Here is a 27,329-nt window from a genome sequence, read left to right on the forward strand (position 1 = left end):
AAATAAAAATGGAGCTATTACATATTCAGGAATACAAAAAAGTCTACAGAGTCACAAAGCCGGAGTAAGCAGCTAGCCGTAAGGGCCAGGGGCCCTACGATAAAGTCCATGAACTGCGCAAGTCCCTTAAAGAGAGCCCCGGATTACAGACACCGCAAACAGCGCGCGGACAAAGCAAAACGAAATTAAATGTACGCCTAAACAGTAACGCTAGGAAGACCATTCTCTACGGTGCACAAAGCCTGGGAGAGAGGACCACAAAGGAGAAAAGCGACAGTCTGAAAGGCGAAAGTGATCGAGCTTAATTCGACTACGGAGATCGACCAGAAACAAAACGGATAATAGCCCGATGATCTTCTTTAACGTTATAAAAGGTGGCCTTATTGCGAAAAAGCCAAACACCGTAGAGAAGGGTCTTGATAATGTGGAGCGCAACTGCGAGCCATCTTTGTAACGAGCGTGGGCCAAATAAAAAAAGAACACGAAAGGGACATTTAAGGTCAAGCCGAAAGCCTAGCACACGATCTAAAATGGGGAAAGAAACACGGGACCCAAAACCCGCTTCTTAACCCGAGGGCAATGCAAAAAACAATGAGCTATAGTCTCTCGTCTAGGGCAAGGAAGCACCAGAAGAGAAAGCAGAGTTAATATATCCCCAATTAGAAAAGGGAATCGCGGAAACCTTAACACAGCGGAGAGAGAGATTAGCCACAAGAGATCATTTTTAGGATTTTCGGTTAAGAGAATCATGAACGAGAGACCAATGATCATTGATTGAAAAAGAGAGCACAAACCTGGTCCAAACTCTATCCAAAGGATAGGGGAGGAGGAATTCGAGGAAAGTAGTTTCAAATATAAACGCTGTAGAAGTTAAGTCGCAATACCCAACGGATACAAGAGTTTCGAGGGACAGCGGGCGTAAAAAAAAGGAGACGGAAAGCAGGCAGACGGGGCAAAATTATCGCGCAAACAGTTCCACTGGGGGCGAAGAGAAGGACAAACGTCTACCAACAAAATATTTACAAAGATCAAAACTAGAATCGTGAGGCGGAGTCCAAAGTAAAAGCCATCCCCCGCTAACTGCAAGGCAAGGCACTTAACACTAAAGTTAATAATACTTATACCCCCTTGCGCAGCGCTTACATCTTAAAATATAAAAGTTATTACGAGCAACCGTTCTCAATTTTACAACCCCAAAGAAAAGGCCAGATGAAACTATTGATACGGGAAATGACCCAGGCAGGGGGAAGCAAAAACCCTAGCTAGATACATCAGCTTACTTAACCACTAAGGTGTTAATAAGCGAGAGCCTTGCACTAGGAAGGACAAAGAACGAGATCTCCAAAGATTGAGGGACTTCTCTAGTTTGTTTAGTTTAGGTTGCAATTATCATTCTCAACAGGGATAGTACCAAAAAGACCCCAAGAATTTTCATTTTCTTGACCCAAGTAAGTCCAATGGGTTCGTCAGTCCGAGAACGCCAAGCACCGAGCCACATGGCCTCCGTTTTCGACTTATTTAGCTTAGCTCCAGAACCACGTTCGTAAACACTAACACAATCAAAAAGCTTATTTAGAGAGAAAAGGTCTTTCAAACAGCAGTAGTGTCATCAGCATAAAGGCGAACCTTGGCCTGCAAACCCTTGCACCAGGAAGTAAAAACCCCTCAATCTCAGGAGATCTACGGATCAGGTTAGCAAGAACTTCTACACATAAAACATAAAGTAGAGGAGAGAGAGGATCCCCTGACGGACGCCCCGTTCAAGGGGGATACTCTCAGTAAGCCAATCGTTAAGGATGATACGCATGCAAGCACCATTATAAAAGGTACTAATCCAGCGACAAAAATCAGAACCAAAACCGTAAACATTAAGCAGCTCTAGAAGGAAGACGCGATCGACTCGGTCGAAGGCTTTTTCTTGATCTAAACTAATCAAAATAGCAGACTCATTTGTTTGCTCAATGTGGCTCAAAACATCGCGCAACAAACTCACATTAGAGAAGATTGAACGACCCGAACAGAGCTAGATTGATCAGGGGAAACTATGTGATGCATAACCGAAGAAAGACGAGTTGTGATAGCTTTAGAGATAATCTTATAATCCACATTGAGCAAAGAAATGGGCCTCCAGTTTTTCAAATTCTTAATATCCCCACGCTTCTTATAAATAAGGCGAGTAACGCTTCCTTTCATAGAATCCGAAAGTCAGAGTCATGGAAACATTGGTTTGCGACTGATAGCAAAAGGGGGCCCAGAATGTCCCAAAAACGCAAGTAAAATTCGACAGACAAACCATCAGAACCAGGTGACCTTCCTAGGCTAAGGCTCCTTAATGAAATAGTCCTTCATCTAAAGTTAAAGTCCCTCGCATGAGTCGCGCAGAGGAGGAGAAAGCGAAGAAGGAATAGAATCAAAACAGGATTGTTTACACACAGGATCAATAACCTCTTGCGAGAAAAGATTTGAATAAAAGCGCACGTGCGCACGTTCAATCTCCTCCCGAGTGAAAACTTCAATGTCATTATCATTCAAAATGGAAGAAACGTTATTACGGTCTAAGCGCTCACGTTCTAACTTGAAGAAGAAGCGTGAAGGCTTCTCGCCCTCCTCAAGCCACTGGACGCGAGAACGGATTTTAGAGCCTTCCAAAACACGCAAGGTAAGAGCATTCAGTTCAGATTCAAGCCGAGAAATTTCAGGGGCGACCGAAAGGTCGCCACAGACAAGACGGCGCTTGAGACCAATTATTGCATTAGTTATAAGGACGCGCTCATGCGAGAGACTTCTACGTTTATTCTTAGCGAAGGAAATAATTTCCGAGCGAATAGAGGCCTTAAAAAAGTCCCACCAACATTTGACTGACGGAAAATAGTCAACGCAATCGGAGAGCTCGCGAATCTTAGCATCAAAGGAAAGACAAAAATCGCTATCATTCAAAAGGGAGGAATTAAATTTCCATAAGCCCGGACCACGCATATAATTAGACTCCAATTTTAAAGAAAGATTAACAAAATCATGATCAGAAAAGGCGCAAGGAGAAATGTCACAGGACTGAACTAAGGGGAATAAATTTCGGGAAACAAAAATTTGTCAAGGCGCGAGCCGATGGAAAAATTAGAATTAAACCAAGAGCACGCTCGGACACGGGGATGCAATTTGCGCCAAGCATCTTCAAGGTAAAGTGAACGACGAAAGTCAGAGAGGTATTTTGCAATGGAAACATTGCCACCAAATTTATCTAAATCAGATTCATAGCAATTGAAATCACCGGCATAATAGTAAAATCAGCAGGAAGGCAGAAAGCATGCAGATTCTCGAAAAACACTTTTCGGTCAGTCAAAAGGGTGGGCGCATAAATATTAATAATATTAAACTTACGATTATTATACTCAACGAGTAAACTAAGGACACGTCCATCATGATCTCTACGCCAAGATAAAACTTGACCATCAAAACGATCGGAAATCAAAATAATAACACCAGCCTGTTTACCAACAGCAGGGGACCAAAAAGATGGCCCACTCCAGTCAGCAACCAGGGAATTAAAGGCAACAGGATCAGATATTAAAGTTTCCTGAATGCAGATAATACCGAAACCGAAACGAACATAATCAAGCAAAGCTTTCCGAGTAGCCCGATTAGAACCACGTGAATTAATTGAAATTAAATTAAATATAGAGGTCATGATGGACGGCTTTTTTTCGTAGGCACACGCGAAGGATTCGTTGACTTACGAACAGGCACAATGGTTGGAGTGACATTAGCAGGTGTCCGGCTGGATCCTCTCTTGACAGCTCGTCCCAACGTACGAGTTGGGAAAAGGTCAGGCGCAGGAGTATAATCATCTGAGTCAGAATCATCAGAAACGACGAGAGGATGGTCACCAGGGTCAGAAAGCAGCGGGCGAGAGGTCTGTAAAGGCGAATCAGCATCAAGGTCAGGATCAGTATCGTCAGAAGCAACGTCAACGTCAAGATCAGGAACAGCATCAGGAACAGGGTCAGCGACAGGGGCAGGAACATTATCAGGATCGGAGTTGTCATCAGGGTAATCAGGAAGGGAGTCAGGCGGAGGATCGGCAACATCCATAGCATAGGCTACTTCGGCATCGGAGGCAGCTTCTACCAAGGCTGGATTAGAGGGCGCATAGGAAGCCAAAATACTCTGGGACTGAGAAAGGTCAGAAGAAAGAGGAGGGGAAGATTGTATCTGCGAAGGGGCCGAGTGCTCAGAAGAAGGCTGCAAAGAGGAAGACTGCGACGAGGATTGGGAAGAGCAGGATGAAGATAGTTGGCTAGTAGGCTGCGAAGGTCGATTAGAGGGCTGAACAGCAGGTTGAAGGTCAGGAGACGGCTGGGGAGGAGGGTCATCCGGCTTGTCAGCATCTCGGTAAGATCGAGGACGGCGATGCCACGAATGCTGACAATCGATAGCCTTATGGCCTTGGTCACGACACACACAGCAGAAATCCTCTTCAGGGCATTCCTTAAACATATGACCAACGTGCTCGCAATTGTAGCAGAAGGTATTAGGGCAATCCTTAGCCATATGATCGGGGAGGTTGCACTTTCGACAAGTAGGCGTCTGATTGTCATGACGAACACGGACTAGAACCCGGCCAAAACGAAGAAAGGAAGGGATAGATTTGGACAGGACCATACCAAAGACCCGAGTTCCATTGTCCAACGCAGGGTAGTTCTGGTGTTTACTACGTCGAGTAAACTTCACAGTACCATAGGGAGCAAGACGCATATGAAGCGCAGAATCAGGAAGCTCATAAGGAGCACCAAAAACAGCAACATAGACGATACGGGGATTACCAGAAGCTGTAGGGGCACCAGAGCGGAGGAAACGAGGCACCAACGATGAAGCCCGAAGAAAGGTGTTACGATAATCTTCTTTGGCAAAGGTGACACACACTTGCTGCGGGGAAACCCATTGGACGCAGCGAACAGCAGCAGAAGGGATCTGGCAGGTCTCTAGGTCGGCAAAAAGATCCTTTAAAGCAAAGTCGCCATCAGGTTTCGGAAAAAAGGCAGAACACGGTCTCTCTGGCAAGCGGTTGTAAACAGAAAAATTCTCTCTCTCAAAGGTAGACGGAACAAAACGGCTGCGAACAGGAGGATTATTGACGAGCGGAACAGGGTCACCAGACCCGGCAGTGACACCAGCATATGACATAACAGTATCCGATGAGGCAGCAGCAATATCAGAGGAAGGATTCACAACAACATTCTCAGAAACATGATCCATAGGGGCGTCGCCCCAATTAACACGTGTATCAGTATCAGCATCCATGGAATCGCAATAGCAAGGATACCACAAGGAACGAAAAACCTACTACCAAAATGGTAGGGCTTCGCCCTGGGAGAACCCACAAAACATCGGCCAAAAAGACTTAGCCAAAAGGCCGAGAAGCGATGCCCGTAAATGCTCACAGCGGACAAGGTGCTCCCAGTCTCATGGCCACGAGATATGGTGGTCCGATTACAATCCGTGCCAAGGAAGGAATGCCCAAAGCCAACCTGAAAGCGAGGCGCACACAACGATCGCCCTTGTACAGTGGGCAGCAGGACCAGCATTGCATGGCACTTGCGTTGACGGCAAGAGGACAAATGCACATTGTGCTTGCTCTGACCTCGTTTTTATTTTCCCTTATAACAAAGTTAATTTTCACGGCGAATTACTTGTCTACGACCATACCACAGGGAAAACACCGGTTCTCGTCCGATCACCGAAGTTAAGCCCTGTCGGGCGGGGTTAGTACTTGGATGGGAGACCGCCTGGGAATACCCCGTGTTGTAGGCTTCCCTTTTCCTTCTGTACACTTGATTATCTCAAAAAATCTCAGTTTCCTTTAATGAAAGAACATTCCAAACCAGGTTTTTTGAACACAACATGCCAACGATATGTCAAAGATGAGACATACAACAAAAACAAAATAGTTCACACGAGAAAGTGGAACTTGTATTCCCAAGGGAGCGCGTGCGCGCGAGATCTTATCAATCCAACGTTTATGACATGAAACGTATCTTTTCGTGTGAGCAAAGAACAGGATACGACAAGTAAAAAATGCATGCACTGTTATGCATTAGATGGAAGTTAACCTAGCCCGGATGATATGCATACAACGAAGGCTACAACACTACAACATTGATCCTGCGAAAACGTGACTTACGTGACGTAGCGCACTTCAAAGTCTTACTGTTCCCTGCTCAACACGGACAGTACGTATTCAAAGGGCCGATAAGACACTATCCTGACCATGAAAGATTTACTTTTTATGATAACAATCCAATTAACTGATAACATAGAGAAACCACAAAGTGTTGGCCACAGAAATGTAACGCCAACTGATCTGGCGGGTCCTCAGTTACTCAATGCAAAACGGGCTCTCCAGAACGCAACATAACACAACGCAAAAGAAATCTATCGCGATGGAGCAGTACAAACACACATCCACTTACGTTTTCGAAACGATGCACGAGGATAAGAGCTCAACCCGCTGGCATTTTCTTGTCTCACTCGTCTATCGATGGAAATCGATGCGGCTGAAATAAACACGTCCTCTCGCTCTCTCTACGGCCAAGAATGAAAGAAATAAAATCACAGTTTTGCAGTGCACCAAGTACGGAACATTCACCTACAATTTCAGCAGTGGAATTCACAAATACAACTCACCTTCCTTAGTCCTTACACCGCCACCGCATCTCCTTCCCTGCCCTGCCTGAAACGTTACCAACAAACCTTCCCATTAGCCAACTTTGCCACCGGGGTTTGGTGCGGGGACTAGCGCGAACGCAGGTCCCCACTACCAGAAATTATACGCTCGAGTTACCCACATTTGGGGTAATCGCAAGGGTCAACCCAATCGAAGTGCAATGAAAGAGCCTCACCTTGAGAGGACTGCCTCCCTGATCACAGTGCCTCCCGCGTCAGGTAAGTATGCCTTTTCAACCTCTCCGGAACCGCAAAACGCAACTTGTCTGCGCATACCATGTGGTAATGGGGGTCACGTGCTCCTCGTCCTGTCGTGTCGTGCTGTCCACTCGCTGCTATGCTACCTAGAAAAGAGAAGAGAATGTGAAGGTTGGTTGCTTGGTCATTTGTTCTGCTTTCACTTGATTATTTCTTCCCCAGAGGGAAGTGGGCCACGCTCGGAGGTAGTGCTATACCGAGGCAACCCGTGGCCGGGACGAGGCAAGCCTCTTTTCCACGGCCCAGTTCCAAAAATCAGTTTAATATATGAGCTGCTCGATGAGCAGCTATCAGATATTAAGCTGATAAGAACAGATTTTTTTTTTTCTTTTGAAAAATTTATTTCAAAAAATAAAGCGGACAAGGTGCTCCATCGAGTAGCACAAGGTAGAAAAACACAAATACAATCAATTCAAAAATACAGAACAAAAAAAAAAAAACAAAAACTAATGTCCAAAAGTCTAAATCATAGAGAAAGTTAACTCTTCTTAGCCTCAAGTTTTCCCTTTACGGGCGTTGACCGCAGGAATGAAACAGATTCACAATCCAAAGCTCTTTCTGGTTTTCCTTAGTATAAGAACGATATTTTCTCAATGATTGCTGCGAGCTAACCTCGACAATTGCTCTCGAAACGGAGTACTGTCAGAATGAACTAACTCTAGCACGTCGGCATAGAAAGCTAAATAGGCACCAGCACAGCTTTGCACAAGCTTAGCAAGCTTCACAGGGAAAACGGCTAGGCAGAAATATCGCAGGGGACATTGAAGCAGTGAAACCGGGAGCAGAAACAGGCAACATGAGCGGCTGTGAACAGAGAGACTTGGACGCAGTGGAGACGGAAGCACGTAAAAGGGGGAGCATGACAGAGGAAACGGTGTGAACTGCGGACACAGGAACAGTAGGACACGGCAGAAACGGGAGAGAGCTGTGAACAAGAACTAGGAACACAAGACACGGGGACACGGGGCAGGGGCTTGGGAGCAGGAGCCACTTGGACAGGAACAGTCGAACGAGGGGGGAGAGGGGCAGTCACCTGAGCAGCCACCGTCCTCATCCCCGAGCCATCTCACACTCCTCTTCAGAGTCTTCACCGAAACAACGTATTCAGTGGTCGGGGGGGACGTACTCATGACTATCATCATCATCTTAGGCAGCAGGCACATCAGAGGACAGAGTGTCGTACCGGGATGAAGATTACCCCAAGCCCGCCGACACTCCCTAGCCATGTGCAAAACGGGCTGACAACAGCGCCGACACAAGCCAGAGAGAGGGCAGGAAGGGGCACGGTGACCAAACTCACGACGAAACGATGCACATTGAGCAGCTGACGGGCAATACCACGACACGACATTTATAAACTGGAAACGGACACAAAAATAAGGGACGTCTTTGGGTAAGAGCCACTTCGACAACACGATTGCCATTGTAAACAGACGGATAATTGGCGAAGGTAGCTACGACGAATGGACAAGCAACTCTCACCAAAAGAACCAAAGAAAGCACCTTACACTTCATCATCCTGGGACCTCAGAGGGCAGATCCCGTACATGTAAACAGACCGAACATGACTACTTTCAGCACGAAACACGCGTGGGTGTCACCATACATACAACAAGCCTTGAGTCACAAGATGGTCACAGCAGGCGAGAGTCTTGAAAGTCAGACGTACGAGTCCACCACGTAAAAACTGAACCGTAGTAAGGTTATCCCTGTCCACAGCATCCAACAACTGTGGTAAAAACGGTAGACCACCCAGAAGTCTTGTACATCGCTTCAGGAAAATGGGCGACCACACTATTCGGGACAATCTAGAGCGCACTTCAAAAACAATTTTGGGTAGAGGCTACGCCGTTCCCTCCCGGCAGGTACTTAGGACAGGCACCAAAAAAAACAAAAACAAAAAGCCAAGCACACAACCACAAGCTAAGAAACGTCGGCCAACCGACCAGATATCTTAGCCAAAAGGCCGAGAAGCCGATGCCCGTAAATGCTCACAGCGGACAAGGTGCTCCCAGTCTCATGGCCACGAGATATGGTGGTCCGATTACAATCCGTGCCAAGGAAGGAATGCCCAAAGCCAACCTGAAAGCGAGGCGCACACAACGATCGCCCTTGTACAGTGGGCAGCAGGACCAGCATTGCATGGCACTTGCGTTGACGGCAAGAGGACAAATGCACATTGTGCTTGCTCTGACCTCGTTTTTATTTTCCCTTATAACAAAGTTAATTTTCACGGCGAATTACTTGTCTACGACCATACCACAGGGAAAACACCGGTTCTCGTCCGATCACCGAAGTTAAGCCCTGTCGGGCGGGGTTAGTACTTGGATGGGAGACCGCCTGGGAATACCCCGTGTTGTAGGCTTCCCTTTTTCCTTCTGTACACTTGATTATCTCAAAAAATCTCAGTTTCCTTTAATGAAAGAACATTCCAAACCAGGTTTTTTGAACACAACATGCCAACGATATGTCAAAGATGAGACATACAACAAAAACAAAATAGTTCACACGAGAAAGTGGAACTTGTATTCCCAAGGGAGCGCGTGCGCGCGAGATCTTATCAATCCAACGTTTATGACATGAAACGTATCTTTTCGTGTGAGCAAAGAACAGGATACGACAAGTAAAAAATGCATGCACTGTTATGCATTAGATGGAAGTTAACCTAGCCCGGATGATATGCATACAACGAAGGCTACAACACTACAACATTGATCCTGCGAAAACGTGACTTACGTGACGTAGCGCACTTCAAAGTCTTACTGTTCCCTGCTCAACACGGACAGTACGTATTCAAAGGGCCGATAAGACACTATCCTGACCATGAAAGATTTACTTTTTATGATAACAATCCAATTAACTGATAACATAGAGAAACCACAAAGTGTTGGCCACAGAAATGTAACGCCAACTGATCTGGCGGGTCCTCAGTTACTCAATGCAAAACGGGCTCTCCAGAACGCAACATAACACAACGCAAAAGAAATCTATCGCGATGGAGCAGTACAAACACACATCCACTTACGTTTTCGAAACGATGCACGAGGATAAGAGCTCGACCCGCTGGCATTTTCTTGTCTCACTCGTCTATCGATGGAAATCGATGCGGCTGAAATAAACACGTCCTCTCGCTCTCTCTACGGCCAAGAATGAAAGAAATAAAATCACAGTTTTGCAGTGCAACCAAGTACGGAACATTCACCTACAATTTCAGCAGTGGAATTCACAAATACAACTCACCTTCCTTAGTCCTTACACCGCCACCGCATCTCCTTCCCTGCCCTGCCTGAAACGTTACCAACAAACCTTCCCATTAGCCAACTTTGCCACCGGGGTTTGGTGCGGGGACTAGCGCGAACGCAGGTCCCCACTACCAGAAATTATACGCTCGAGTTACCCACATTTGGGGTAATCGCAAGGGTCAACCCAATCGAAGTGCAATGAAAGAGCCTCACCTTGAGAGGACTGCCTCCCTGATCACAGTGCCTCCCGCGTCAGGTAAGTATGCCTTTTCAACCTCTCCGGAACCGCAAAACGCAACTTGTCTGCGCATACCATGTGGTAATGGGGGTCACGTGCTCCTCGTCCTGTCGTGTCGTGCTGTCCACTCGCTGCTATGCTACCTAGAAAAGAGAAGAGAATGTGAAGGTTGGTTGCTTGGTCATTTGTTCTGCTTTCACTTGATTATTTCTTCCCCAGAGGGAAGTGGGCCACGCTCGGAGGTAGTGCTATACCGAGGCAACCCGTGGCCGGGACGAGGCAAGCCTCTTTTCCACGGCCCAGTTCCAAAAATCAGTTTAATATATGAGCTGCTCGATGAGCAGCGTGAATGGCAGACCAAAGGTCACCAGTCGACAGACTCATCCAACGCCTGAGGCATTGGTCACCAGTATTAGGCGACAGAGGCGAAATAAAACTAAGCAAATCAGGTGGTACAGAGGGTGAATTAAGCAGGTGGCCCGAAGCGAAAAACGAGCTTGTTGGAAACATAGAGGCGATGACTCCATCCGCCCCCCACTGGCGGGCAAAATAACGTCGACGTCTCCGGGTTGAAAAACGCTTGAAGAGCAAGGGGAGGTGGAACTTGACACGGGCCTTTGCTCCCTCAATGACGGCGAGGGCCCCAGGTTGACAGAACGAAAGCGGTAGTCATTGCGGGCCAGCCAGATGTGAAACTTACAGGCACACAACAGGTAACTGAAGACTTTGGGCACTGCGTGAAGCTCAGTGGAATTGAAACCAAAAAGTAAATGGCGACGCTCAAGCACAGGACACATAGGCGAGAAATGAAAAAGGAGGGACTGTAGCCAACCAACAACACTTTGAGCAAGGGGACACACAAAGAGCAAATGCGACAGTGACTCGACGACAGGACCACAAAAACAAGCGGAGGAGACAGATAAACCAAAAGAGAGAAGACGCTCAGCAGTGTAAATCACACCATGAGCTACCTTCCAGGAGAAATCAACAACAAAGCGGTCAAAATCAAAGAAGTGGAACTGGCGCCACGTATCATACCAGTAAAGGTCCCCAAAGGAGGGAAAGAACTTAACTACACAGTGCGGTGTGACAGAGGAACAGGATAAAAGAAACTGGTAACCGACTTTGGCAGAGAAAAAAAGCCACGGAGGCGACAACGTGAGGGTCAGAGGATGCGAAAACCAAAGTTCCCCGGGAGGGGGAAAAAGAGCCACCAAGCGACTCCCAGGCCAAAAGCAAAGAGGAGTAAAATGGCGGTAACAGGGACCTGTCGAAGGCAGCGGGACGGGAGAAAACATCAAGAGAGGAGGCAGCAAAACACGATTGAAACCAGTACGACACAAAGGAGGACCAGCTTGACGAGGACAAAGTAGACCGTTTGACCCACTGACCCAGAAGCGACCAAACCTTGAGCTTAATGTCCACCACCGAGAAACCTCCCAGCGATGTGGGCTGAACGACCACAGCACGTGCAACGAGCTCCCGCTTGGTTTTCCAGAAGAATGAGAAAACAAGGGAGTTAAGTTCTTTAAGTACCCAGGGGGGCATGTGGACCAGGGATGCCACATACCAAACCCTGGCGAGGGCCAGGCAATTGATGACCAAAGCCTTGCCATGAAAAGACAAGGAGCGCTGACGCCAGGAGGAGAGGACGCGTTCCACAGCCTCTATCCGAGGCCGCCAATTAGTTCATCAATGTCATGCGGGCCAATGAAGACTCCGAGGATTTTAAGCTTAGAAGATGTCCAGTCGAGAGGGACAGGGGGGTCAGTTCGGCCAGCCCAAGACCCCAGCCACAAGCCGCGAGACTTTGTCAGGTTGAGCTTGGATCCAGAACCAAGCTCATACCTTGTGTAGGTGTCAAAAACAGCCCTAATGGAGGCATCGGAGGACAAGATGAGCGATGTGTCATCCGCGTACTGGGAAATTGGAGAGAGCGGTGAGGGCAGTCCAGGCAGCAAAGGTCCAGTAATGGCGGGATTTGCTCGAATATTGGCGGCCAAGACCTCAGCGACCATAACATACAGCAAAGGTGCGAGGGGGCAGCCTTGACGCACCCCCCGTGTGAGACTGAAAAAGTTTGAGACATGACCGTTAACAATGACAGCACTCTGAACAGCATTATAGAAAAGGCGGATCCAGCGCAGAAAGGAGGTTTGGAAACCCATTCTGCAGAGGGTGGCATGCAGAAAGGACCAATCAACGCGATCAAACGCTTTTTCTTGGTCGAGCGAGAGGATGGCACAAGGAGACCCGGATTGCGTGGCGTAATGGACCATGTCTCGGAGATAAGCGACGTTCTCACCAATATAACGACCGGGGACACCACAGGTTTGATCCTCAGCCACCACGGCATGAATAACCTTCAGGAGACGCCCAGCGATGACGCGGGCAGCGAGCTTGTAGTCCACACTAAGGAGGGAAATTGGCCGCCAGTTACGAGGGTTCAGCCGGTCACCCGTCTTAAAGATGAGAGAAATGATGCCTCGACGCTGAGAGAGGCTGAGAGTGCCAGCCTCATAACATGAGTTCAGGACGAGCACGAGGTCCTGTCCGAGCACCGGCCAGAATTTGACATAAAACTCCATAGGGAGGCCATCCAAGCCCGGGGTCTTGCCTCGAGCCATCCCACATAAAGCAGTATAACACTCCTCCGACTGGAGAGGACCATCACACTGTTGAGCCTGGTCGGCGGACAAGGTGGAGGTGAGGGCGTCGAGCAGGGAAAGAGCCACGTCCCCGTCAGTAGGCTCGGCACTAAACAAGTTAGAATAAAAGGAAGCAAAAGCCTGGCATAGGTCCTTTGAACTCGAGACCACTGTGCCATCATCGCATCGAAGTGCTGAAATAAGTCGGTCGGCGGCACGCTTCTTTTCCAGACGGAAGAAAAAGGCCGAGGAGGTTTCACCTTCCTCAACCCATTGGCCCGAGCACGGACTTGGGCTCCCCGAGCTGCCTCGAGGTCTAGGGCAGCAAGGGCAGACAGGGTAGAATGGTACGGCTCAACACAGGAGGTGAAACCGGCATCAACACGGTTCTTAAGATGCCCAGCTAGTCGGCCAAGGAGGTCTCGACACTGCGATGTTTTCTTTCGAGCGCTCAGCGCAATATTTAATTGTGAGGCCTTTGATTTGGCTCTTGCCCTTATCCCACCACTTAGCTAGTGACGGGAAGGACAGCATGGACTGCCTCCAAACGGACCAAAAATTAGTGATATGCTGGATATAGTCCTCATCATTGAGGACAGAAATGTTGAGCTTCCAGAAACTGTCCCAGGAGCAGCAATGTCTGGGACACTACAAGAAAGCACCACACCACAGTGATCCGAAAACGGACAAGGAATAATATCGCAAGTCAAGACTGATGGTAACAGGAGTACGGGGCACCAATGAGATCAATACGGGAGGCCATAAGGCCGTCTGAGCGAGTCCAAGAGAAGGCAGAATCGGAAGGATGCAGGTGCCTCCAAATGTCCAGACAACAGCAGGAGTCAAAAAGACGTTTTAAGGTAGCAGTACTTTCGCGGGAAGTGTCAGAGACATTGGAGCCCCGACGATCGAGGGCGCGGTCGAACACAGTGTTAAAGTCCCCGGCAAGGAAGGTCGGATAGGTGGGATCAACCCAAGACGAGACGTCGTCCAGGAAGTCGTCACGGGCTGGGTTGCGATTGGGGGCGTAGAGACAGCAGATACGAAACGGGTGCCCAGAATGGGTAAAGTGGCAAAAAACAACACGCCCAGCGGTGTCACACCAAGAGCTCGTAAGGGTGACCGTGGGGCGGAATAAAATGATGCAACCACAAGAGTGTGCAGAGCCAACAGAAGCAACTGCATTAAAACCAGATGAACGAAACCAGACTGACATTCACTGTCTGAAGAGCAGTGGGCCCTCTTGTAGGCAGACAATGTCAGGGACCTGAGGAAAGGAACGTAACCAGTGCAGAACACCAGCGCGCTTGGACGAGTCCCTGAGACCATTGGTGTTTAAGGAGAGGATAGAGAGAGCCATAACTGAGAAGAAAGAGAGAGACAGCACAACTAGGAGCGACGGCTCCGAACCGGGGCAGGGGGAGCCAAGGAGGGAAGGCCAGAATGAACAGCCCTCCCAGACTCCCTGCCCTTTCCAGACTTCGAGCGGCCGGGGACCGCAGAACCAGGAAGAGGTTTCTTCGCTTTCTTCTTAGACTTGACCTGATCATCAGAGGAAGCCTCAACATCCGAAAGTCCACGCTTAGTGACTGGTGAATCAGTCAGCTCGACCTCGTTAACCATTACGGGAGACAGAGATAGAACCTGTGGGGTATTTACAGGGGTTACATTGATGCCCGTTAAAGGGTCATCGTCACTAAATATACTTTGACTGTATTCAGTCTCATTAACTAGTTCATTATCATTCGTATCCATTTCTTTTCCATTATTACTATTATCCATTTCCATTTCTTTTCCATTAACTACAGCATTATTTGTCATTTCTTTTCCAGTAACTACATTATTACTATTATCCATTTCCATTTCTTTTCCATTAACTATAGTAGTATTGTCCATTACACCAACTACGTTACTACTAGTGTTAACATTGTATTACTCTGTGGCGCAGCCAAACCATCAGACGCAGCGGCGGGGGAGGCAGCCACCTGCACGCGCGTCGAGGACCCACCATTACCGTTTTAGGGAGGGCCGCACCCTCCTTAACATTTACTGGTGGCAGGAGAGGCCATGGGTGGAGTACCAGGGGGGATAACTCATTGTCCCTGAGGTCGGTGTGGGAACCCCAACTTGAAATACCAGGTTGCGTGGGGGCAGGAGGACGAAGGGTTACCCCCTCGTCCCCAGAGTCCTCATGGTCAGAGCTTGCAGGAGAAGTGGGAAGGTCCTCAGGACCAGAACTGACATCCAGGAGGGGAGGCAGCGACTCCGGGGGAGTGGCACCAACAACAAGTGAAGCGGACGGATGGGCGGGGGTCGCAGGCGAAGATGGTGGGTTCCCCCAGGCATTGGGGGGGTTGGGCAATCCCTGGCCATGTGACCAGGCTCCCGACACCTGCGGCACTTCCCGCGCAAGTCACAGTTTTTGGTGAGGTGTTCCCCACGACAGATATCACATTCGGCCGGCTGACCCACATACCACACCTTACATTTATATCCAGCAATGTCCAGATTACGAGGGATCCGGCCAGAACGAACCATTTTGATGATACGGGCTCCAGTGCAGATTGCAGGGTCACCCGGGTAATGCTGGTGCCTTATCGTCTCCACCTTCCCGTACGAGGAAAAGTAGGGCCGGAGGCGATCATCACTCTCCTCAAAGGGATAGTGATACAACATAACATTTTGAGCTCGAGGCCCAGCATACATGACTTTGCACTTAGCACCAGCTAAAGTGACAAAATCATAACCTTCAACAATATTTTTACATTTTGGGTCAGCGAAAGTAATCTGAACCAGTTTTACGGGAACAAACTGAATACTGTCAATCACAAAGGGGGTGAACTTTCCCTTGATGGCTGTAACAAGTTCCGCCCTGGGAACAGAGGTTGGAACATCGGAAAGGTCGAGGACTACTGTCCTCTTAAAGGCCGCAAGAGGCATGATGAAAAGGGAAAAAGAGAAAAAACAGTCCCCCCGGAAAGCAAAGCTCCCAGGAAGGGAACAGAAAGACTGGCTACCCTGGGTTATGGCAGGACGCCAAGCATAAGTCCCCAGGAGGGTCACCAGTAAAACTCAGGAATCAAAAATCTTACCACAAATCCCAAAAACGCTTGTCCCCACACTCCAATTCCAATACGGAACTTACGCGTACCACAAGGAAAGGCACGAACCTGGCAGATAATAAAAACCCGCGTCAGGTAAGTATGCCTTTTCAACCTCTCCGGAACCGCAAAAACGCAACTTGTCTGCGCATACCATGTGGTAATGGGGGTCACGTGCTCCTCGTCCTGTCGTGTCGTGCTGTCCACTCGCTGCTATGCTACCTAGAAAAGAGAAGAGAAATGTGAAGGTTGGTTGCTTGGTCATTTGTTCTGCTTTCACTTGATTATTTCTTCCCCAGAGGGAAGTGGGCCACGCTCGGAGGTAGTGCTATACCGAGGCAACCCGTGGCCGGGACGAGGCAAGCCTCTTTTCCACGGCCCAGTTCCAAAAATCAGTTTAATATATGAGCTGCTCGATGAGCAGCGTATCAGATATTAAGCTGATAAGAACAGATACTACACTTGATCTTAGCCAAAAGGCCGAGAAGCCGATGCCCGTAAATGCTCACAGCGGACAAGGTGCTCCCAGTCTCATGGCCACGAGATATGGTGGTCCGATTACAATCCGTGCCAAGGAAGGAATGCCCAAAGCCAACCTGAAAGCGAGGCGCACAACAACGATCGCCCTTGTACAGTGGGCAGCAGGACCAGCATTGCATGGCACTTGCGTTGACGGCAAGAGGACAAATGCACATTGTGCTTGCTCTGACCTCGTTTTTATTTTCCCTTATAACAAAGTTAATTTTCACGGCGAATTACTTGTCTACGACCATACCACAGGGAAAACACCGGTTCTCGTCCGATCACCGAAGTTAAGCCCTGTCGGGCGGGGTTAGTACTTGGATGGGAGACCGCCTGGGAATACCCCGTGTTGTAGGCTTCCCTTTTTCCTTCTGTACACTTGATTATCTCAAAAATCTCAGTTTCCTTTAATGAAAGAACATTCCAAACCAGGTTTTTGAACACAACATGCCAACGATATGTCAAAGATGAGACATACAACAAAAACAAAATAGTTCACACGAGAAAGTGGAACTTGTATTCCCAAGGGAGCGCGTGCGCGCGAGATCTTATCAATCCAACGTTTATGACATGAAACGTATCTTTTCGTGTGAGCAAAGAACAGGATACGACAAGTAAAAAATGCATGCACTGTTATGCATTAGATGGAAGTTAACCTAGCCCGGATGATATGCATACAACGAAGGCTACAACACTACAACATTGATCCTGCGAAAACGTGACTTACGTGACGTAGCGCACTTCAAAGTCTTACTGTTCCCTGCTCAACACGGACAGTACGTATTCAAAGGGCCGATAAGACACTATCCTGACCATGAAAGATTTACTTTTTATGATAACAATCCAATTAACTGATAACATAGAGAAACCACAAAGTGTTGGCCACAGAAATGTAACGCCAACTGATCTGGCGGGTCCTCAGTTACTCAATGCAAAACGGGCTCTCCAGAACGCAACATAACACAACGCAAAAGAAATCTATCGCGATGGAGCAGTACAAACACACATCCACTTACGTTTTCGAAACGATGCACGAGGATAAGAGCTCGACCCGCTGGCATTTTCTTGTCTCACTCGTCTATCGATGGAAATCGATGCGGCTGAAATAAACACGTCCTCCGCTCGCTTCTCTCTCTACGGCCAAGAATGAAAGAAATAAAATCACAGTTTTGCAGTGCACCAAGTACGGAACATTCACCTACAATTTCAGCAGTGGAATTCACAAATACAACTCACCTTCCTTAGTCCTTACACCGCCACCGCATCTCCTTCCCTGCCCTGCCTGAAACGTTACCAACAAACCTTCCCATTAGCCAACTTTGCCACCGGGGTTTGGTGCGGGGACTAGCGCGAACGCAGGTCCCCACTACCAGAAATTATACGCTCGAGTTACCCACATTTGGGGTAATCGCAAGGGTCAACCCAATCGAAGTGCAATGAAAGAGCCTCACCTTGAGAGGACTGCCTCCCTGATCACAGTGCCTCCCGCGTCAGGTAAGTATGCCTTTTCAACCTCTCCGGAACCGCAAAACGCAACTTGTCTGCGCATACCATGTGGTAATGGGGGTCACGTGCTCCTCGTCCTGTCGTGTCGTGCTGTCCACTCGCTGCTATGCTACCTAGAAAAGAGAAGAGAATGTGAAGGTTGGTTGCTTGGTCATTTGTTCTGCTTTCACTTGATTATTTCTTCCCCAGAGGGAAGTGGGCCACGCTCGGAGGTAGTGCTATACCGAGGCAACCCGTGGCCGGGACGAGGCAAGCCTCTTTTCCACGGCCCAGTTCCAAAAATCAGTTTAATATATGAGCTGCTCGATGAGCAGCGTGAATGGCAGACCAAAGGTCACCAGTCGACAGACTCATCCAACGCCTGAGGCATTGGTCACCAGTATTAGGCGACAGAGGCGAAATAAAACTAAGCAAATCAGGTGGTACAGAGGGTGAATTAAGCAGGTGGCCCGAAGCGAAAAACGAGCTTGTTGGAAACATAGAGGCGATGACTCCATCCGCCCCCCACTGGCGGGCAAAATAACGTCGACGTCTCCGGGTTGAAAAACGCTTGAAGAGCAAGGGGAGGTGGAACTTGACACGGGCCTTTGCTCCCTCAATGACGGCGAGGGCCCCAGGTTGACAGAACGAAAGCGGTAGTCATTGCGGGCCAGCCAGATGTGAAACTTACAGGCACACAACAGGTAACTGAAGACTTTGGGCACTGCGTGAAGCTCAGTGGAATTGAAACCAAAAAGTAAATGGCGACGCTCAAGCACAGGACACATAGGCGAGAAATGAAAAAGGAGGGACTGTAGCCAACCAACAACACTTTGAGCAAGGGGACACACAAAGAGCAAATGCGACAGTGACTCGACGACAGGACCACAAAAACAAGCGGAGGAGACAGATAAACCAAAAGAGAGAAGACGCTCAGCAGTGTAAATCACACCATGAGCTACCTTCCAGGAGAAATCAACAACAAAGCGGTCAAAATCAAAGAAGTGGAACTGGCGCCACGTATCATACCAGTAAAGGTCCCCAAAGGAGGGAAAGAACTTAACTACACAGTGCGGTGTGACAGAGGAACAGGATAAAAGAAACTGGTAACCGACTTTGGCAGAGAAAAAAAGCCACGGAGGCGACAACGTGAGGGTCAGAGGATGCGAAAACCAAAGTTCCCCGGGAGGGGGAAAAAGAGCCACCAAGCGACTCCCAGGCCAAAAGCAAAGAGGAGTAAAATGGCGGTAACAGGGACCTGTCGAAGGCAGCGGGACGGGAGAAAACATCAAGAGAGGAGGCAGCAAAACACGATTGAAACCAGTACGACACAAAGGAGGACCAGCTTGACGAGGACAAAGTAGACCGTTTGACCCACTGACCCAGAAGCGACCAAACCTTGAGCTTAATGTCCACCACCGAGAAACCTCCCAGCGATGTGGGCTGAACGACCACAGCACGTGCAACGAGCTCCCGCTTGGTTTTCCAGAAGAATGAGAAAACAAGGGAGTTAAGTTCTTTAAGTACCCAGGGGGGCATGTGGACCAGGGATGCCACATACCAAACCCTGGCGAGGGCCAGGCAATTGATGACCAAAGCCTTGCCATGAAAAGACAAGGAGCGCTGACGCCAGGAGGAGAGGACGCGTTCCACAGCCTCTATCCGAGGCCGCCAATTAGTTCATCAATGTCATGCGGGCCAATGAAGACTCCGAGGATTTTAAGCTTAGAAGATGTCCAGTCGAGAGGGACAGGGGGGTCAGTTCGGCCAGCCCAAGACCCCAGCCACAAGCCGCGAGACTTTGTCAGGTTGAGCTTGGATCCAGAACCAAGCTCATACCTTGTGTAGGTGTCAAAAACAGCCCTAATGGAGGCATCGGAGGACAAGATGAGCGATGTGTCATCCGCGTACTGGGAAATTGGAGAGAGCGGTGAGGGCAGTCCAGGCAGCAAAGGTCCAGTAATGGCGGGATTTGCTCGAATATTGGCGGCCAAGACCTCAGCGACCATAACATACAGCAAAGGTGCGAGGGGGCAGCCTTGACGCACCCCCCGTGTGAGACTGAAAAAGTTTGAGACATGACCGTTAACAATGACAGCACTCTGAACAGCATTATAGAAAAGGCGGATCCAGCGCAGAAAGGAGGTTTGGAAACCCATTCTGCAGAGGGTGGCATGCAGAAAGGACCAATCAACGCGATCAAACGCTTTTTCTTGGTCGAGCGAGAGGATGGCACAAGGAGACCCGGATTGCGTGGCGTAATGGACCATGTCTCGGAGATAAGCGACGTTCTCACCAATATAACGACCGGGGACACCACAGGTTTGATCCTCAGCCACCACGGCATGAATAACCTTCAGGAGACGCCCAGCGATGACGCGGGCAGCGAGCTTGTAGTCCACACTAAGGAGGGAAATTGGCCGCCAGTTACGAGGGTTCAGCCGGTCACCCGTCTTAAAGATGAGAGAAATGATGCCTCGACGCTGAGAGAGGCTGAGAGTGCCAGCCTCATAACATGAGTTCAGGACGAGCACGAGGTCCTGTCCGAGCACCGGCCAGAATTTGACATAAAACTCCATAGGGAGGCCATCCAAGCCCGGGGTCTTGCCTCGAGCCATCCCACATAAAGCAGTATAACACTCCTCCGACTGGAGAGGACCATCACACTGTTGAGCCTGGTCGGCGGACAAGGTGGAGGTGAGGGCGTCGAGCAGGGAAAGAGCCACGTCCCCGTCAGTAGGCTCGGCACTAAACAAGTTAGAATAAAAGGAAGCAAAAGCCTGGCATAGGTCCTTTGAACTCGAGACCACTGTGCCATCATCGCATCGAAGTGCTGAAATAAGTCGGTCGGCGGCACGCTTCTTTTCCAGACGGAAGAAAAAGGCCGAGGAGGTTTCACCTTCCTCAACCCATTGGCCCGAGCACGGACTTGGGCTCCCCGAGCTGCCTCGAGGTCTAGGGCAGCAAGGGCAGACAGGGTAGAATGGTACGGCTCAACACAGGAGGTGAAACCGGCATCAACACGGTTCTTAAGATGCCCAGCTAGTCGGCCAAGGAGGTCTCGACACTGCGATGTTTTCTTTCGAGCGCTCAGCGCAATATTTAATTGTGAGGCCTTTGATTTGGCTCTTGCCCTTATCCCACCACTTAGCTAGTGACGGGAAGGACAGCATGGACTGCCTCCAAACGGACCAAAAATTAGTGATATGCTGGATATAGTCCTCATCATTGAGGACAGAAATGTTGAGCTTCCAGAAACTGTCCCAGGAGCAGCAATGTCTGGGACACTACAAGAAAGCACCACACCACAGTGATCCGAAAACGGACAAGGAATAATATCGCAAGTCAAGACTGATGGTAACAGGAGTACGGGGCACCAATGAGATCAATACGGGAGGCCATAAGGCCGTCTGAGCGAGTCCAAGAGAAGGCAGAATCGGAAGGATGCAGGTGCCTCCAAATGTCCAGACAACAGCAGGAGTCAAAAAGACGTTTTAAGGTAGCAGTACTTTCGCGGGAAGTGTCAGAGACATTGGAGCCCCGACGATCGAGGGCGCGGTCGAACACAGTGTTAAAGTCCCCGGCAAGGAAGGTCGGATAGGTGGGATCAACCCAAGACGAGACGTCGTCCAGGAAGTCGTCACGGGCTGGGTTGCGATTGGGGGCGTAGAGACAGCAGATACGAAACGGGTGCCCAGAATGGGTAAAGTGGCAAAAAACAACACGCCCAGCGGTGTCACACCAAGAGCTCGTAAGGGTGACCGTGGGGCGGAATAAAATGATGCAACCACAAGAGTGTGCAGAGCCAACAGAAGCAACTGCATTAAAACCAGATGAACGAAACCAGACTGACATTCACTGTCTGAAGAGCAGTGGGCCCTCTTGTAGGCAGACAATGTCAGGGACCTGAGGAAAGGAACGTAACCAGTGCAGAACACCAGCGCGCTTGGACGAGTCCCTGAGACCATTGGTGTTTAAGGAGAGGATAGAGAGAGCCATAACTGAGAAGAAAGAGAGAGACAGCACAACTAGGAGCGACGGCTCCGAACCGGGGCAGGGGGAGCCAAGGAGGGAAGGCCAGAATGAACAGCCCTCCCAGACTCCCTGCCCTTTCCAGACTTCGAGCGGCCGGGGACCGCAGAACCAGGAAGAGGTTTCTTCGCTTTCTTCTTAGACTTGACCTGATCATCAGAGGAAGCCTCAACATCCGAAAGTCCACGCTTAGTGACTGGTGAATCAGTCAGCTCGACCTCGTTAACCATTACGGGAGACAGAGATAGAACCTGTGGGGTATTTACAGGGGTTACATTGATGCCCGTTAAAGGGTCATCGTCACTAAATATACTTTGACTGTATTCAGTCTCATTAACTAGTTCATTATCATTCGTATCCATTTCTTTTCCATTATTACTATTATCCATTTCCATTTCTTTTCCATTAACTACAGCATTATTTGTCATTTCTTTTCCAGTAACTACATTATTACTATTATCCATTTCCATTTCTTTTCCATTAACTATAGTAGTATTGTCCATTACACCAACTACGTTACTACTAGTGTTAACATTGTATTACTCTGTGGCGCAGCCAAACCATCAGACGCAGCGGCGGGGGAGGCAGCCACCTGCACGCGCGTCGAGGACCCACCATTACCGTTTTAGGGAGGGCCGCACCCTCCTTAACATTTACTGGTGGCAGGAGAGGCCATGGGTGGAGTACCAGGGGGGATAACTCATTGTCCCTGAGGTCGGTGTGGGAACCCCAACTTGAAATACCAGGTTGCGTGGGGGCAGGAGGACGAAGGGTTACCCCCTCGTCCCCAGAGTCCTCATGGTCAGAGCTTGCAGGAGAAGTGGGAAGGTCCTCAGGACCAGAACTGACATCCAGGAGGGGAGGCAGCGACTCCGGGGGAGTGGCACCAACAACAAGTGAAGCGGACGGATGGGCGGGGGTCGCAGGCGAAGATGGTGGGTTCCCCCAGGCATTGGGGGGGTTGGGCAATCCCTGGCCATGTGACCAGGCTCCCGACACCTGCGGCACTTCCCGCGCAAGTCACAGTTTTTGGTGAGGTGTTCCCCACGACAGATATCACATTCGGCCGGCTGACCCACATACCACACCTTACATTTATATCCAGCAATGTCCAGATTACGAGGGATCCGGCCAGAACGAACCATTTTGATGATACGGGCTCCAGTGCAGATTGCAGGGTCACCCGGGTAATGCTGGTGCCTTATCGTCTCCACCTTCCCGTACGAGGAAAAGTAGGGCCGGAGGCGATCATCACTCTCCTCAAAGGGATAGTGATACAACATAACATTTTGAGCTCGAGGCCCAGCATACATGACTTTGCACTTAGCACCAGCTAAAGTGACAAAATCATAACCTTCAACAATATTTTTACATTTTGGGTCAGCGAAAGTAATCTGAACCAGTTTTACGGGAACAAACTGAATACTGTCAATCACAAAGGGGGTGAACTTTCCCTTGATGGCTGTAACAAGTTCCGCCCTGGGAACAGAGGTTGGAACATCGGAAAGGTCGAGGACTACTGTCCTCTTAAAGGCCGCAAGAGGCATGATGAAAAGGGAAAAAGAGAAAAAACAGTCCCCCCGGAAAGCAAAGCTCCCAGGAAGGGAACAGAAAGACTGGCTACCCTGGGTTATGGCAGGACGCCAAGCATAAGTCCCCAGGAGGGTCACCAGTAAAACTCAGGAATCAAAAATCTTACCACAAATCCCAAAAACGCTTGTCCCCACACTCCAATTCCAATACGGAACTTACGCGTACCACAAGGAAAGGCACGAACCTGGCAGATAATAAAAACCCGCGTCAGGTAAGTATGCCTTTTCAACCTCTCCGGAACCGCAAAAACGCAACTTGTCTGCGCATACCATGTGGTAATGGGGGTCACGTGCTCCTCGTCCTGTCGTGTCGTGCTGTCCACTCGCTGCTATGCTACCTAGAAAAGAGAAGAGAAATGTGAAGGTTGGTTGCTTGGTCATTTGTTCTGCTTTCACTTGATTATTTCTTCCCCAGAGGGAAGTGGGCCACGCTCGGAGGTAGTGCTATACCGAGGCAACCCGTGGCCGGGACGAGGCAAGCCTCTTTTCCACGGCCCAGTTCCAAAAATCAGTTTAATATATGAGCTGCTCGATGAGCAGCGTATCAGATATTAAGCTGATAAGAACAGATACTACACTTGATCTTAGCCAAAAGGCCGAGAAGCCGATGCCCGTAAATGCTCACAGCGGACAAGGTGCTCCCAGTCTCATGGCCACGAGATATGGTGGTCCGATTACAATCCGTGCCAAGGAAGGAATGCCCAAAGCCAACCTGAAAGCGAGGCGCACACAACGATCGCCCTTGTACAGTGGGCAGCAGGACCAGCATTGCATGGCACTTGCGTTGACGGCAAGAGGACAAATGCACATTGTGCTTGCTCTGACCTCGTTTTTATTTTCCCTTATAACAAAGTTAATTTTCACGGCGAATTACTTGTCTACGACCATACCACAGGGAAAACACCGGTTCTCGTCCGATCACCGAAGTTAAGCCCTGTCGGGCGGGGTTAGTACTTGGATGGGAGACCGCCTGGGAATACCCCGTGTTGTAGGCTTCCCTTTTTCCTTCTGTACACTTGATTATCTCAAAAAATCTCAGTTTCCTTTAATGAAAGAACATTCCAAACCAGGTTTTTTGAACACAACATGCCAACGATATGTCAAAGATGAGACATACAACAAAAACAAAATAGTTCACACGAGAAAGTGGAACTTGTATTCCCAAGGGAGCGCGTGCGCGCGAGATCTTATCAATCCAACGTTTATGACATGAAACGTATCTTTTCGTGTGAGCAAAGAACAGGATACGACAAGTAAAAAATGCATGCACTGTTATGCATTAGATGGAAGTTAACCTAGCCCGGATGATATGCATACAACGAAGGCTACAACACTACAACATTGATCCTGCGAAAACGTGACTTACGTGACGTAGCGCACTTCAAAGTCTTACTGTTCCCTGCTCAACACGGACAGTACGTATTCAAAGGGCCGATAAGACACTATCCTGACCATGAAAGATTTACTTTTTATGATAACAATCCAATTAACTGATAACATAGAGAAACCACAAAGTGTTGGCCACAGAAATGTAACGCCAACTGATCTGGCGGGTCCTCAGTTACTCAATGCAAAACGGGCTCTCCAGAACGCAACATAACACAACGCAAAAGAAATCTATCGCGATGGAGCAGTACAAACACACATCCACTTACGTTTTCGAAACGATGCACGAGGATAAGAGCTCGACCCGCTGGCATTTTCTTGTCTCACTCGTCTATCGATGGAAATCGATGCGGCTGAAATAAACACGTCCTCTCGCTCTCTCTACGGCCAAGAATGAAAGAAATAAAATCACAGTTTTGCAGTGCACCAAGTACGGAACATTCACCTACAATTTCAGCAGTGGAATTCACAAATACAACTCACCTTCCTTAGTCCTTACACCGCCACCGCATCTCCTTCCCTGCCCTGCCTGAAACGTTACCAACAAACCTTCCCATTAGCCAACTTTGCCACCGGGGTTTGGTGCGGGGACTAGCGCGAACGCAGGTCCCCACTACCAGAAATTATACGCTCGAGTTACCCACATTTGGGGTAATCGCAAGGGTCAACCCAATCGAAGTGCAATGAAAGAGCCTCACCTTGAGAGGACTGCCTCCCTGATCACAGTGCCTCCCGCGTCAGGTAAGTATGCCTTTTCAACCTCTCCGGAACCGCAAAACGCAACTTGTCTGCGCATACCATGTGGTAATGGGGGTCACGTGCTCCTCGTCCTGTCGTGTCGTGCTGTCCACTCGCTGCTATGCTACCTAGAAAAGAGAAGAGAATGTGAAGGTTGGTTGCTTGGTCATTTGTTCTGCTTTCACTTGATTATTTCTTCCCCAGAGGGAAGTGGGCCACGCTCGGAGGTAGTGCTATACCGAGGCAACCCGTGGCCGGGACGAGGCAAGCCTCTTTTCCACGGCCCAGTTCCAAAAATCAGTTTAATATATGAGCTGCTCGATGAGCAGCGTGAATGGCAGACCAAAGGTCACCAGTCGACAGACTCATCCAACGCCTGAGGCATTGGTCACCAGTATTAGGCGACAGAGGCGAAATAAAACTAAGCAAATCAGGTGGTACAGAGGGTGAATTAAGCAGGTGGCCCGAAGCGAAAAACGAGCTTGTTGGAAACATAGAGGCGATGACTCCATCCGCCCCCCACTGGCGGGCAAAATAACGTCGACGTCTCCGGGTTGAAAAACGCTTGAAGAGCAAGGGGAGGTGGAACTTGACACGGGCCTTTGCTCCCTCAATGACGGCGAGGGCCCCAGGTTGACAGAACGAAAGCGGTAGTCATTGCGGGCCAGCCAGATGTGAAACTTACAGGCACACAACAGGTAACTGAAGACTTTGGGCACTGCGTGAAGCTCAGTGGAATTGAAACCAAAAAGTAAATGGCGACGCTCAAGCACAGGACACATAGGCGAGAAATGAAAAAGGAGGGACTGTAGCCAACCAACAACACTTTGAGCAAGGGGACACACAAAGAGCAAATGCGACAGTGACTCGACGACAGGACCACAAAAACAAGCGGAGGAGACAGATAAACCAAAAGAGAGAAGACGCTCAGCAGTGTAAATCACACCATGAGCTACCTTCCAGGAGAAATCAACAACAAAGCGGTCAAAATCAAAGAAGTGGAACTGGCGCCACGTATCATACCAGTAAAGGTCCCCAAAGGAGGGAAAGAACTTAACTACACAGTGCGGTGTGACAGAGGAACAGGATAAAAGAAACTGGTAACCGACTTTGGCAGAGAAAAAAAGCCACGGAGGCGACAACGTGAGGGTCAGAGGATGCGAAAACCAAAGTTCCCCGGGAGGGGGAAAAAGAGCCACCAAGCGACTCCCAGGCCAAAAGCAAAGAGGAGTAAAATGGCGGTAACAGGGACCTGTCGAAGGCAGCGGGACGGGAGAAAACATCAAGAGAGGAGGCAGCAAAACACGATTGAAACCAGTACGACACAAAGGAGGACCAGCTTGACGAGGACAAAGTAGACCGTTTGA

The 27,329-nt window shown here is 49.1% G+C and overlaps 14 non-coding genes across 14 annotated transcripts; 4 read left to right on the top strand and 10 right to left on the bottom strand.

Annotated features, from left to right (window-relative positions):
- The first annotated feature begins 5,689 nt into the window (after window positions 1-5,689).
- On the top strand, window positions 5,690-5,808 carry LOC138009118 (5S ribosomal RNA). The gene has a single exon (XR_011124327.1). It is a non-coding gene; the product is annotated as a 5S ribosomal RNA (ribosomal RNA).
- Window positions 5,809-6,783: 975 nt separating this feature from the next.
- LOC138009162 (U1 spliceosomal RNA) lies at window positions 6,784-6,947 on the bottom strand. The gene has a single exon (XR_011124370.1). It is a non-coding gene; the product is annotated as a U1 spliceosomal RNA (small nuclear RNA).
- A 194-nt stretch (window positions 6,948-7,141) lies between these two features.
- On the bottom strand, window positions 7,142-7,334 carry LOC138009180 (U2 spliceosomal RNA). Its single transcript, XR_011124387.1, has one exon. It is a non-coding gene; the product is annotated as a U2 spliceosomal RNA (small nuclear RNA).
- A 1,890-nt stretch (window positions 7,335-9,224) lies between these two features.
- LOC138009145 (5S ribosomal RNA) lies at window positions 9,225-9,343 on the top strand. Its single transcript, XR_011124353.1, has one exon. It is a non-coding gene; the product is annotated as a 5S ribosomal RNA (ribosomal RNA).
- A 977-nt stretch (window positions 9,344-10,320) lies between these two features.
- Window positions 10,321-10,484, bottom strand: LOC138009164 (U1 spliceosomal RNA). The gene has a single exon (XR_011124372.1). It is a non-coding gene; the product is annotated as a U1 spliceosomal RNA (small nuclear RNA).
- A 194-nt stretch (window positions 10,485-10,678) lies between these two features.
- On the bottom strand, window positions 10,679-10,869 carry LOC138009120 (U2 spliceosomal RNA). The gene has a single exon (XR_011124328.1). It is a non-coding gene; the product is annotated as a U2 spliceosomal RNA (small nuclear RNA).
- A 5,638-nt stretch (window positions 10,870-16,507) lies between these two features.
- LOC138009172 (U2 spliceosomal RNA) lies at window positions 16,508-16,699 on the bottom strand. The gene has a single exon (XR_011124379.1). It is a non-coding gene; the product is annotated as a U2 spliceosomal RNA (small nuclear RNA).
- Window positions 16,700-16,968: 269 nt separating this feature from the next.
- Window positions 16,969-17,087, top strand: LOC138009153 (5S ribosomal RNA). The gene has a single exon (XR_011124361.1). It is a non-coding gene; the product is annotated as a 5S ribosomal RNA (ribosomal RNA).
- A 980-nt stretch (window positions 17,088-18,067) lies between these two features.
- On the bottom strand, window positions 18,068-18,231 carry LOC138009165 (U1 spliceosomal RNA). The gene has a single exon (XR_011124373.1). It is a non-coding gene; the product is annotated as a U1 spliceosomal RNA (small nuclear RNA).
- Window positions 18,232-18,425: 194 nt separating this feature from the next.
- Window positions 18,426-18,616, bottom strand: LOC138009121 (U2 spliceosomal RNA). The gene has a single exon (XR_011124329.1). It is a non-coding gene; the product is annotated as a U2 spliceosomal RNA (small nuclear RNA).
- A 5,638-nt stretch (window positions 18,617-24,254) lies between these two features.
- Window positions 24,255-24,446, bottom strand: LOC138009173 (U2 spliceosomal RNA). Its single transcript, XR_011124380.1, has one exon. It is a non-coding gene; the product is annotated as a U2 spliceosomal RNA (small nuclear RNA).
- Window positions 24,447-24,714: 268 nt separating this feature from the next.
- Window positions 24,715-24,833, top strand: LOC138009163 (5S ribosomal RNA). The gene has a single exon (XR_011124371.1). It is a non-coding gene; the product is annotated as a 5S ribosomal RNA (ribosomal RNA).
- Window positions 24,834-25,809: 976 nt separating this feature from the next.
- Window positions 25,810-25,973, bottom strand: LOC138009167 (U1 spliceosomal RNA). The gene has a single exon (XR_011124374.1). It is a non-coding gene; the product is annotated as a U1 spliceosomal RNA (small nuclear RNA).
- Window positions 25,974-26,167: 194 nt separating this feature from the next.
- On the bottom strand, window positions 26,168-26,358 carry LOC138009122 (U2 spliceosomal RNA). Its single transcript, XR_011124330.1, has one exon. It is a non-coding gene; the product is annotated as a U2 spliceosomal RNA (small nuclear RNA).
- Window positions 26,359-27,329: the final 971 nt, after the last annotated feature.

The sequence above is a fragment of the Montipora foliosa genome, chromosome 6, assembly GCF_036669935.1.
Source record: "Montipora foliosa isolate CH-2021 chromosome 6, ASM3666993v2, whole genome shotgun sequence".
In the NCBI taxonomy this organism is placed as follows: domain Eukaryota; kingdom Metazoa; phylum Cnidaria; class Anthozoa; order Scleractinia; family Acroporidae; genus Montipora; species Montipora foliosa.